This window comes from Pinus tabuliformis, chromosome 1_2 (genome assembly GCF_031772625.1).
Source record: "Pinus tabuliformis cultivar Carrire ecotype Pingquan chromosome 1_2, CPIR1, whole genome shotgun sequence".
Lineage (NCBI taxonomy): Eukaryota > Viridiplantae > Streptophyta > Pinopsida > Pinales > Pinaceae > Pinus > Pinus tabuliformis.
Window position 1 is genome coordinate 622,967,675 of NC_142298.1, and position 13,696 is coordinate 622,981,370.

Genomic DNA, 13,696 nt, shown 5'->3' on the forward strand with positions numbered 1-13,696 from the left:
CTAATTTCCTTTTAGGGTTGACTTGCCCTTTTCTGCACATGTAGATTTCCATATTAAAAATGTATTTTCCCTTAACCAAATTAAATTCTTCCAAGGGCTAAGAGGGGTCTTTCTTGATGAGGAAGTGTTTCCAAAGGAGGGAATTTGTCCTTGAGCTACGAAATTAACCCAACTTTGATCATAGTAAACTATTTAAGCATTGACTATAAAGTTTGGCTTTGATTGATTGTGTTTGACTAATGTGGTACATTATGTTTGACTATTTATATTAATCAATAATAGTTATAGACAATTATAATTGACCAATGTCGAAGAGTGCTCAATGTTAAACATAGTCAAACATAGTTAACCATATTAGTAAATGTCATTGTCTAATTTTGAATTGTCACATTGTTGCATTAGATAAATTACAATACAATGTAATAGCAACAATGTTTTCCACATTATGGCAATGGATAGATTTATGTATCATGCTAATGTCACAATATTATTATTATTATTATTACCATGATTTTTAGTCAACGTTACTAATATTAATATTCATTTTTTCCATGTACTAATTTGTAGACTCCGGAGATCGGTGATCGCTACATCCTCGAAATATTTATACTAAGTGGATCCACCCAAGGGAATCACTTCCTATCAGCTCAGCCATGGAGCCAAACCCTGAGGGTGTCGAGAGAATTGAACCCATGACCTCTCAATAACAAAGGTGCCCTAAGAATGGAGACGCGACCAATTGAACTAACCCTCATGGTTATTAATATTAATATAAATATTTTCAAACATTTTTAAGTCTTTTTTGTGACCAACCAAGGATGGCCTTAATTTACTAAGGTTAATAATGTTTGACTTTGGTGAACCATGTTTGACTATAATTGAATATGGTTGAATTATGTTGATTGAGGATGAGTATGAGTGAAAAAGGTTGAGTATTGTTAAATATGGTAAAGATACGGTTGACCAAGTTTGATCATGGCCAACTATTTAAATATTAACTATAAAGGTTGTCTTAGTTGAACATATATGAGTAATTTGGTTGATCATGTTTGACTATTAATATTAACCAGTAATAATAGTAGGCGATTATTATTATTATGAGTCACTCTTATTGATATTAGTATTGTTATTATCAAAAAAATTTAAATCTTGATTGTGACTCATCAAGGGTGACTTAGATGACTAAGGCTGAAAATGTTTGACTTTGGTCAACCATGGTTGACTATAATTAAATATAGTTGAGTTATGGTGATCGAGTACGATTAGGAGTGAACAAGGTTTTCTATTGTTAAAAATGGTAAAAATAGGGTGGAACAAGTTTGATCATGTTCAACTATTTAAACATTTACTAAATGTTAGCTTTCCTTGACTATGTTGGATTAATTTGGTGGACTATGTTTGACTATAAATGTTAATCAATAATAATAACTCGTGACTATGTTTGACCAAATTTGAAGAACATTGAATGTCAAACATAGTGAAACATAGTCGAACATGCTGTGTATATGGTTGAACAGGGTTTGACTATGGTTAACTATGGTTGAACATAGTGTGACTAAAATTGACCAACATTTGATCATGGTTCAACAATGTCAAAAATAGTTTAATATGATTGACTATAGCCAACAATGATTTATATATGGTTTAACTATAATTTACCTATAGTTGATCATGATTTGATTATCCTTACTATTGCAGTGCTGGTTGTTCATGGTTAACTATGGTTAAACATGAACATCCACTACAGATTAATATGTTATTAATCTGTTATGAATATTATATTGAAATCTTATTAATGTTATTTAAATGTTATAGTAATGTTATTCTTATTATATTAATAATGTTATATATGTGTGTTGATATTATTTTAATGTTTTAATATTATATTACTATATCTTGATGTTAGATTAATAATATATTAAATATTAATAAACAAATTATTAATAAAATAATATTTTAATTAATATATCGATTAAATTATAACTAATTATAATTATTTACCCGAAATAACGTCATTATTCATATTATTAATATTATAATTTAATATAGTATTAAAATTATGTATTAATTATATACTTTAAAATAAATGTTTGTAATCAAATTAAAGCAATACTTTAAAACTAATACTAAAACTAAATAAAAAATTAAAATTAAAATAAATTAAATTAAAAAAATTAAGACTGCTTTGCGTTTTATGATCGTAAATTGTTTTAAACGTTTTGCTACGTAATCATTCTCCATTTTTTTTTTTTTCTCTTTTCCTATATCTAACGTTCATGGGCTTTGTTGTACTTTTCTCATTCTATATCGTTCTAGTGAAATAGTATACGTTTTCTCTCTGAATCTCCATAATTTGCTACAATCCAATCTTTTTTGGTTCTTGTTTAGTATGTGAACAATTTAACCTGTCAATGAAATGAGTAAGATGTGTTAAGAACGATATCCCCTACACGGACATGTTTTACTCACGTACCTGAGTATACCCATTATAACATGTTTTATTCCCATAGCTGAGGATACCCATTATAATCTCTAACATCATTAGAGAATAGTTAACCATGTTATTAAAACGCATGACGAATATTTTGGAGAAATATAAATCGACCACAAGGATGGGCCTTCTTGATTATCAAGATGAAATAAGCACGGTCATTCACCCTAATTTGCGGAAGTTACATAGCCTATTTACTGTATAATGTTATTCATCGTTAAGAAAGTGATCTCTTATGCATAATGTTTTGGAAGGCTTATATTAATTCCAAACTATTTTCTGGGTCTGGATGGTTTTCCAGGTTACTATGGGACAAAATAGATGCTTTGACATGGCGCGGATCAAGAGAGAAAATGAAATCCTTCGTGCTGATCTAAGGTAAGGAAAACTGCACTCTTATTTTGAGAATAAAGTATTTCAAGATTTGTTTTAGAGTTTCTCAAATATTTCAAATAACACGATCTGTTATGTTTTTATACTTAAACAATGATTGAAAAAAATTAGTTCAATGAACCGAAAGATTAAGCCAAGATATTTACAGAATCCAAATATAATCATTAAAAAAGAAAATCTTATATTCTCTTTGCAACGGCAGTCCTCCGTCTGAACCCACTGTTGTGGTTTGTTAGGTATAAGTGAGTACTTTAACAACATTCATCTGCACGCTTGGGGCTTATGCTCTCATGAAAGGCTCTCTCAAAAGTGACTATGGGTTCCAAATAAGTTATCGTATGTAATATCCCACAAAAATAATAATATTTACTTCTAAAATGGAAAATCAAGAATTAGTTAGAAAAGTAATTGTAATTTACTTGAACCAGTTATGAGTTAGGGAATAAGTTCCAAAACTAACTGTAAAATAATCTGTGCAACTAAAAGACAAAAGAAGGCATTCCGGGGCTCAAGAATTTTTACAAGATGTAGCTTGGTTGTTTTGGGTTTACACTCTACTACAACCAAGTCCGTATTCCTTAGGGGCAGTTACCATGGAACAATGAGGGAATGCAAACTCAGTGACGTGGTTATGATTAGAATCAGAGAGGTCAATATTTTATTCAATGTTCGTATTGTGTTGGACATAGAGGATAATGGAAAAGATCACCTCAGAGATGGCGGGAGCATACTGGTTGGATTCCATTCGAAGGAAAACTCCATGCGATGCAACCATGTACACTGGCCATGGATGTCACGCAAACAGAGCGAATGATGTAGTATGCCAAGAAATGATAAGTATATTTATGCCAAGAAATGATAAGTATATATTTTTTTAATTTGATTAAAAGAAAATTTAAATATCCTTCCAATTCCAAGTTTTTTTGTGGGAAGAAATCCACTCACATATTGGTAAAGCTTAAATGCTAATACTTAAAGAGTAGTTAGTATTTATTTTGAAAAGATTCATAAATTTTTGCGTTTAGAAATTTAAGTTGAATATGTGTTTAATGCACGCAGATGAGAGTAGTTAGTATTTATTTTGAAAAGATCTATAAATTTATGTGTTTAGAAATTTAAATTTATGTGTTTAGAAATTTAAGTGGAATATGTATTCAATGCACGACACTAAATGAGATAGATTTTCTTGGTAAAGAAAATATATTGCTATATGTAGATAAAGATTGTGAATATATTTTTTTGTTCGTAAAGATTGTTATTTAAAGATTGTGATCATATATTTTTCTTGATAAAAGAAATATATTAATGAATGTAGATAAAGATTGTGATCATATATTTTTCTTGGTAAGGAAATATATTACTGCGTAAAAAAAATATATAAAGATTGTAATCATATATTTTCTTGGTAAAGAAAATATATTATTGCATGTAGATAAATATTGTGATCATATAATTGGTAAAGAAAGTATATTACTTCATGTAGATGGAGATTGTTATTATATATTTTCCTTGGTAAAGAAAATATATTACTACGTGTAGATTAAGATTGTTATTTTATATTTTCCTTGGTAAAGAAAATGTATTACTACATGTAGATGAAGATTGTTATTATATGTTTTTCTTAGTAAAGAAAATATATTACTACATATAGATAACTATCTTTATTATATAATTGCATCATTAAAAGATAAGCAACCTTGCTTGTCTATATATAACATTGCATATTATTTTTATGTAAGAAAAGATAGGATGCTTGCTCTTCTCTTAAAAGGGATTTCGTGTATTAAATAATAACAAATCCAAATTATTTTCTAGGAAGTGAATATAGATTAAAGAGGGTAATTGTGAAATATTTTCATGGGTGGTGAAAATAAAAAAATAAAAGAGAAACATGGATTGTAGAGCTATTGTGTTAGATATTTTAAAGAGAGACATGGACTTGTGTGTAGAAAAGAATAAGCATTATGTTATATCTTGGAAAGTAAAAGAAGTAATCACTTGCAATAAATGCATTAGCTCTCCTTTGTAAGATACATATATAGCATGCAAGGAATAATGACTAAGATAATCGTCTTGTTTTAGAGCAACGCATGTATTTGTGGATGCAATAGATTTTGTAAATAGCCCTATCTTGGGAAATATGATTTTCGAAAAGGGACTTGCATTTGCTTTCACGCTGATGATGTCTATCATGTTAGCCTTCCCTTAGAAGGGGACATGTATTTTTATAATATCTATTGTATTGGAAAGAATACTTAGTTACATGCAGAAAGAAAAGCTAAGGGGATAGCTCTCATTGAATGAGCTTTTATCAAATTACATGTGTGGAAAGCAAAGATAAGTTGATAGTATCCATTAAATTAAATGAATTTTTGTAGTGGTTTCCTTTGGATATGAACATGTGTGGGTGTGAGAATGATCATAGTAACGTGGTAATTATTTTGACATGCTTGATAATTATCGGTTTAAACAAGTACAATGTTGTTAGAATAAGCATGTTGTGATATTTTATTTACGTCTCATGTATGCACATGAATATATGTTAAAGGATTGTTTTTAAAGACTAATTTTTGATTAATTAATACTCTATATAATCATGTTGCCAAAGCCTATTGACGAAAACAATGAAAGGAAAGGATGGTGACTTGTGCGAAGGATAGATTATATTTAACATGGCGAGAGGTAAAGAATTAAGGGTAAATGCAGATGAGTCTGAGCTGCAAGATGGTCCACTCATGGAATGAGTGCGAGCTGCAGGATGGTCCACTGATGGAACAATCATTCCATAAGCATATAAAGAGTGGTCATTTGTGGGTAAGTGGTTTCATGATCATTGTAATAGATTTTAGCTATGTATGTGGTATTTTAATGATATTTCATTGTAATCTTTATAACAATGCATAAGGGATGGACTCCCGTATAAGCCATTGAGTGAGGGATGAACACCCTCACAAGCATTTAATAATAAAATTAAATGTTCATAATGTTCATATGGTTCATTACGTAAATTTTTGTGGCAAAGAGTGCTAAAAGAAAAATTTAACATGCTAGACAATTGTGAAAGGCCAAAATGCCTTGGGTTGATGGTGGTTGCATGCCCAGAGGGGTTGATGGCACTTTCTTGCTCGTATTTTCTCTCCCTAGAGATAAATGATCTCAGTAAGGGAAAAGAGTTGGCCAAGATGGTGAAGAGCGTAAAAATCCTGAGGCAACTCTATTGATTTGGAGCCTATTGGAGGAGGCCCAAAATTCCTCATAGATGGGACGCTGTCAGAGGAATAGGAAAAATGTTGCCAAGAGGAATCCTATATTGGACCCTATGTGGTCACTGGAATTCTTGAGCTAATTGGCCAATGGAATTCCATACTAGATCTGGTATGGTTCCTACCAAAGAAATGTCTGGATGTGAAAATGACTCGATCTAGTTGTGGAAACGAGTTCTCATGGGTTGGGAGGAGCATTCATTTGCCACTATGGTTCTCGTAGGAGGACAAATTAATTAATTAGTCTTATGTTGTGTTGAAAATGGATTTTATATATAATTGTTTAAAATATGTTATGCACGTCTTAACACAAAAGGATCTTAGTGTTCGATAAGGAGTTATTGGAATTTTAGTTCCTTTATTGTATTACCAATCTTGTGAACATCTTAGTAGGGGCTAAGAAAATTTTCATTTGGTGTAGTTATTGAATATTTTGAATAAAGATCTAGGTTCTCTTTGGGTACTTTTAGAAGTACTTGTGTGGATGTCTTGAGCGGGGGCCAAGACAGTGTGCATGTGGTGCAGTGAATTATCATTTTGATTATTAGAGTGTTAGTGCTCTCTAAGTACTCGTAAAATTACTGTGATTTAAGTATCACCTCACATTACATAATTTATTTATAGTTAAAATTATTTCATTTGATTAAAATGTTGTGACTAATATGATTGAACTTGTTAGTCATACATTATAGGTTACTTGCCATGGCGTGTTGATGGGTTACCCAATCACTATCAAAGTGACTACGTGAAAGTGATCATTACCTTCAAGAGTAATTGGTAAGTAATAGTAAGTTAATATAGATATTTGTTTTTGTATATTATGAATTTGAATAAAGGCCAAGTGATGGAAATTAGAACTTGCATATTTTTGCATTTATGAATGCTTATGACTATTGATTTTGCTTATGTTATAACATTACTATTTTTGTTTATTGGCATTTAATGGAATGAAACATTTCATTTTAAAGAAGGATTCTCTTTTGTGTGCTTTAGATTGTTATATTAGGAGTAAAAGATAAAGTTCCAATGAGAGATGAACACCGGGGATGATGTTTTATTTAATGGGCGGAGTATCTAATATCCCAAAAAAGTAATAATATTTACTTCTAAAATGGAAAATCAAGAATTAGTTAAAAATGTAATTGTAATTTACTTGAACTGGTTATGAGTTAGGGAATTAGTTCCAAAACTAACTGTAAAAGAATTAGTGCAACTAAAAGACAAGAAAAAGAAGGCATTCTGGGGCATCGTTCCAAACATTACAAGATGCAGCTTGGTTGTTTTGGGTTTACACTCTACTACAACCAAGTCTATATTCCTTAGGGGTAGTTACCATGGAACATTGAGGGAATGCAAACTCAATGACGTGGTTATGATTAGAATCATAGAGGTGAAGATTTTATTCAATGTTTGTATTGTGTTGGACTTGGGGATAATGGAAAATATCGCCTCAGAGATGGCAGGAGCATACTAGTTGGATGCCATTCGAAGGAAAACTCCATGTAATGCAACCATGTACACTGGCCATGGATGTCACGCAAACAGAGCGAATGATGCAGTATGCCAAGAAATGATAAGTATATTTTTGTTAATTTCATTAAAAGAAAATTGAAATATCCTTCTAAGTCCATGTTTTCTTGAAGAAATCCACCCACATAATGTTAATTCTTAAATGCTGATACTTAAGGAGTAGTTAGTATTTATTTTGAAAAGATTCATAAATTTTTGTGTTCAGAAATTTAAGTTGAATATGTGTTTAATGCACGCAAATGACATTAAAGAGTAGTTAGTATTTATTTTGAAAAGATTCATAAATTTATGTGTTCATAAATTTAAGTTGAATATGTGTTTAATGCGAACAAATGACATTAAATGAAATAGACTTTCTTGGTAAAGAAACTATATTGTTGCATATGGATAAAGATTGTGAACATATATTTATCTTGGTAAATATTGTTATTTAAAGATTGTGATCATATATTTTTCTTGGTAAAGATAATATATTACTTCATGTAGATGAAGATTGTTATTATATATTTTTCTTGGTAGAGAAAATATATTACTGCATGTACATAAAGATTGTGATTATATATTTTCTTGGTGAAGAAAATATATTACTCCATGTAGATAAACATTGTGATTATATATTTTTCTTGGTAAAGAAAATATATTAAAGATTGTTATTATATATTTTCCTTGGTAAAGAAAATATATTACTACATGTAGATGAAGATTGTTATTATATATTTTCCTTGGTAAAGAAAATATATTATTACATGTAGATGAAGATTGTTATTATATGTTTTTCTTAGTAAAGAAAATATATTACTACATATAGCTAAAGATTGTTATTATATAATTGCATCATTAAAAGATAAGCAACCTTGCCTTTCTATATATAACACTGCATATTCTTTTTATATAAGAAAAGATAGGATGCTTACTCTTTTCTTAAAAGAAATTTTGTGTATGGAATAATAACAAATCCAAGTTATTTTATAGGAAGTGAATATAGATTAAAGAGGGTAGTTGTGAAATATTTTCATGGGTGGTGAAAATAAAAGAGAAACATGGATTGTAGAGTTATTGTGTTAACTATTTTAAAGAGAAACATGGACTTGTGTGTAGAAAAGAATAAGCATTATGTTAGATCTTGGAAAGTAGAAAAAGTAATTACTTGCAATAAATGCACTAGCTTTCCTCTGGAAGATACATATATCCGCATGCAACAAATAATGACTAACACACTAGTTTTGTTTTAGAGAAATGCATATATTTGTGCATACAATAGATTTTGTAAATAACTATATCTTGGGAAGTATGCTTTTCAAAAAGGGACTTACATTTGCTTGCACGATGATGATATCTATCATGCTAGCCTTCCCTTAGAAGGGGGCATGCATTTTTATAATATCTATTGTATTGGCAAGAATACTTAGTTACATGTAGAAAGAAAAGCTAAGGGGTTAGCGCTCCTTGAATAATATTTTATCTAATTACATGCACGAAAAGCAAAGATAAGTTGCTAGTATCCTTTAAATGAAATGAATGGTTGCAGTGGTTTCCTTTGGATATGAACAGGTGCTGGTGTGGGAATGATCATAGTAACGTGGTAATTATTTTGACATGCTCGATAATTATCGATTTAAACATGTACAATGTTGTTAGAAGAAGCATCTTGTGATATTTTATTTACATCTCATGTATGCATATGAATAGATGTTAAAGGATTGCTTTTAAAAACTAATTGTTGATTGATTAATACTCCATCTAATCATGTTGCCAAAGTCTATTGATGACAATAACTACAGGAAAGGATGGTGACTTGTGCGAGGGATAGATTATGTTTAACATGGCACCAGGTAAAGAATTAAGGGTCCATGTAGATGAGTGCGAGTTGTAGGATGGTCTGCGGATGGAATGAGTGCGAGGTGGAGGATGGTCCACTGATGTAGCAATCATTCCACAAGCATATAAAGAGTGGTCGTTTGTGGGTAAATGGTTTCATGATCATTGTAATAGCTTTTAGCTAGGTATGTGGTATTTTAATGATATTTCATTGTAATATTTTATAACAATGCATAAGGGATGGACTCCCTTATAGACCATTGAGTGAGGGGTGAACACCCTCACGAGCGTTTAATAATAAAATTAAACCTTTGTTGGTTTTCACCCTACGGGGTTTCCAGCGTATATCGGTCTTCAATGATGTGATTGCTTATTGTGTCAGTTTGATGATGGGATTCCTTTCATAATGTGATGTTGATAATGCCAAGTATGTGATTAATTAATGTGGTTAAGGGAATCATGAAATGGATGCAATATTACATCATACAGTTTATGTTAATATGCTACAAGAATGGTGGTTAATGGTTACGAAACTTAATATTCCTCTACTAAAGTTACTTTATGTATTGATGAACATCTATTTAATAGTTAATGAGGAATGTGGAATAGTGGTTTAGACAATTACTGGTGCGTAATTTGTGTAAAATTTTTCTAACTCCTTACATTTCCATGTGAGGCTATCGAGGTATGTTACATCATCTTTCTAGAATTCTAAAACCCTATTGATATATTTAAATGTCAAATTTAAAAGAATTGTGATTAGGCTCAGTGACTGAAAGCCTACCATTAATTTATTTCTCCAAGCATATCGTAGGTGCATATAACAAACACAAAAGGGAGATGCATGCAAAGGTAGCTAACACAAACATCTGTCAAACACAACATGGAGAATAGGGGGCACCTATCCGCCTAATTTTTATTAACTCTAATAAAAAAACAAAACAAACCTTAATGTAAGCATTTAACTTAAAGTTCTTTTCACTATGTAAACAATCTTTTTAATTAAATTTTATTATAAATAAATTGTGTTTCATTGGGTATGATAACTTATTTTGATCGAGAGGTCCGTTGGTTTGAATGTTGGTTACAAAAGTTTGGTGAATGTCCCTTGGACCTTTGAGGTGGTGCAAACCCTGATGTTGGTTCCTGCGCAAACCCTGATGCTCTATTCCACCGCGCACTCTATTTCGAAGCTCGACGCCTCGAGCTCCTCCTGCTGATACTTTCTCCATGACTCCACCCTCTGGAGGGGTGGGCAAGCCCCACCCGCCCCCAATGGATTTGCTTCTGACATCCATACAAGTGAATACAGGAATGCCAGTCCCAGCTCCAACATACTGGATGCCCATTTCATCGATCTGGCTACTGACAAGGCTGGCAACAATGCTGCAGGCTCTATGGCTGCTAAAGACAAAGGAATAGATCAGAATGCCTTGACGTCACTGCCAAAGGCATCCTCTGCTACATGCATCCCCAAGTCTTCAGAAAGAACCAAAATAGATCTCCCGAGTCATAGAATCAACAGTCAAATCCAATATATGAGGGATCATGCCCTCATTGGCAAGTTCATAGGACTCTGGCCTACTAAAAAGGCTTTGCAGGGTTGGATCACTTCCAAATGGAACCCCAAAGGCCAAGTTACCCTGCAGCTCGGTCCCAAAGGTTTCTTCACTGATATTTTCAACTATCTGGAGGACATAATTTGTATCTTTGAGGGAGGCCCATACTTATTCAACTCCCCAAGCCTGTACCTTCGGGACTGGATAGAGAGATTCAACCCAGACAAAGAAGATTTCAACTGGGCTCCAATCTGGATGAGAATGTACTCCCTCCCCTTGGAATACTGGGACGAGGAAACCTTAAAGGACATAGGAAATGGCATGGGGGTCTTTATCAAAGTCGCTGAGGAAAATAAACACTGAAGATACACCTCCTATGCTAGGATCTGTGTCCACATGCATCTGGCCAAAGCTCTCACGGACTTGGTAAGTCTATTTCATGACAATTTTGAATGGGTTCAAAAAATAGACTATGAGCATGTTCCTTTTCATTACAGGAAATTCCATGAACATGGCCACCTATTCAGGGATTTCCCTCTAAATCTACAATCCAAGGCCCCTAGCCCTGAGACTGGCAAAGATGTTGAGGGATTTACAAAAGTCACCAGTAGACGAAATCATGCCAAGAAATCTCCAGTCACCCCTGACGATCTCAAGACACCTGACATAAGGAATAACTTCGAAATCCTAACCTTTCAAATTAACTTGGAGGATCACCTTTCTATCCCTTACACTTCAGAACCTCCTCCTACTTCTTCCCCCACTCATCCAAAATCTTCAGCTCCGCTTTCAGCCTCTGATCTCACCATCACCCCCGCCTCCACCTCTTCTGGCAATAAAGATCAAGATAAAACTCTTCAAGCATCGAACATGGAGATAGATGCATCTCTAGCTCTCAGTCTCCATCAAAAGCCAAAAAAGGAAGAACAGAACATACCAATCCACATGGATGAGGAACCAGAGAGTATAGATCTAGGAGAACTGGACATTCTCACCCTGGAAATAGTGTGTCGACAAAAAGAAGTCAGTGCTATAACCCCCAGGCAAATTGAAAATCTTGAAGTAGTATTAACTAGAGCACAGCAAAACAAAAGTCTTGGTATTCAGGCAGGCAATTCGTGGGATGGAAAAAAAATACTGAAATAATTCAAAGAAACTCGAGCGTAAAATGGATCTGTAGAGGACCATTATTATTGGAGATATGCTGGTGGAATCTGGTAGATTCCCCAAGCTGACCAAGTTTTTCAAATCTCTTCGTCACGGTTCTTTATGAAGCTCATCCCATGGAACGTGAGAGGGCTCAATAGCCCTGCAAAACACAGAATGTTAAAAAACATGATATAGTAAGATAAGCCTTCATTAGTCTATCTACAAGAAACAAAATGCAATAGCACGGCACTGGAAAAGATCCTAAATAAAGCCTGGCCTGGAAGCCATTCAATCTCAGTGGATGCTTCAGGAGCCTCAGGATGGTTAGCAATCATTTGGAATCTTCAAGTTCTCTCTCTTCATGATTTCCATGCCTCACGCTACTTTATTCAGACAACTTTCCACCTTATTAGGACCAATATACATGGTCATCTCTCTAATGTGTATTTCCCACAAGATTTACAAAAGAAGTTAGATCTGTTGGACACTCTCACAGCTCTCAACTCTATCAGGAGCTTTCCCCTTTAGATTTGCGGTGGCGACTTCAACATCATTACAGCTCTAGAGGAAAAATCAAGAGGAAGATCGAAGCTGGAAGGAGACAACATCGGCTTCAAAGAATTCATCCACGAAAATCAGTTAATGGACCTACAAACTTCCAATGGTATATATACCTGGACCAATAAAAGAAGGGGACCACAACATATCGCCTCCAGGCTGGATCGATTCCTTATGTCGGATAATGCTATTCACCTGGGGGGGATTTCATGCCTCTATCATGCCTCAAGTGGGTTCAGATCATTGGCACATAATTCTACAGTGGTCACGTCTGGGTTGTAAGTGTAACAGACCTTTTCGTTTCAAATCATTTTAGTTATCACATCTTAACTTCAAAGCAGTAGTTAACGATGCCTGGAATTCCTTCACTCCCCTTGAAGGAGCCAAGATGTTCCAATTTCAACAAAAGTTAAAACACCTCAAACAAGCTCTCAAATCATGGAATCACACTCAGTTTGGAAACATTTTTTACCATCAGAAAGCGCTGGAGCAACAAATGAATACATTGCAATAGTGTATTATCTCTGAGGGAAGAACAAAAGACTATGCGCAATAGGAGAAGGCCCTCTTGGCCAAGATTGAAGTATGAAAGAAACAAGAAGAAATCCTGTGGCATCAAAAATCCAGGGTCAAATGGCTTAAGGAAGGGGAGAAAAATACAAAAAAAATTCACAGGTCTACTATTCAAAGGAGAATGCACAATAACATTGCCTTCATTAATAATCGATAAGGGGAGCGACTGGAGGTGCATGAAGAAGTGGAACAGGAATTCAAAGATTACTTTCAAGACATTCTTCGGGAGCCTCCAGGCTGCAAAAATTAGGCCATTCGATCAATTACACAGCATATTCCAAAAATAATTACGGCGGACCACAATAAAACGCTTCTCTAGCCTATTTCCATGTAGGAAGTGGAGGATGCTATGGCCCAACTTA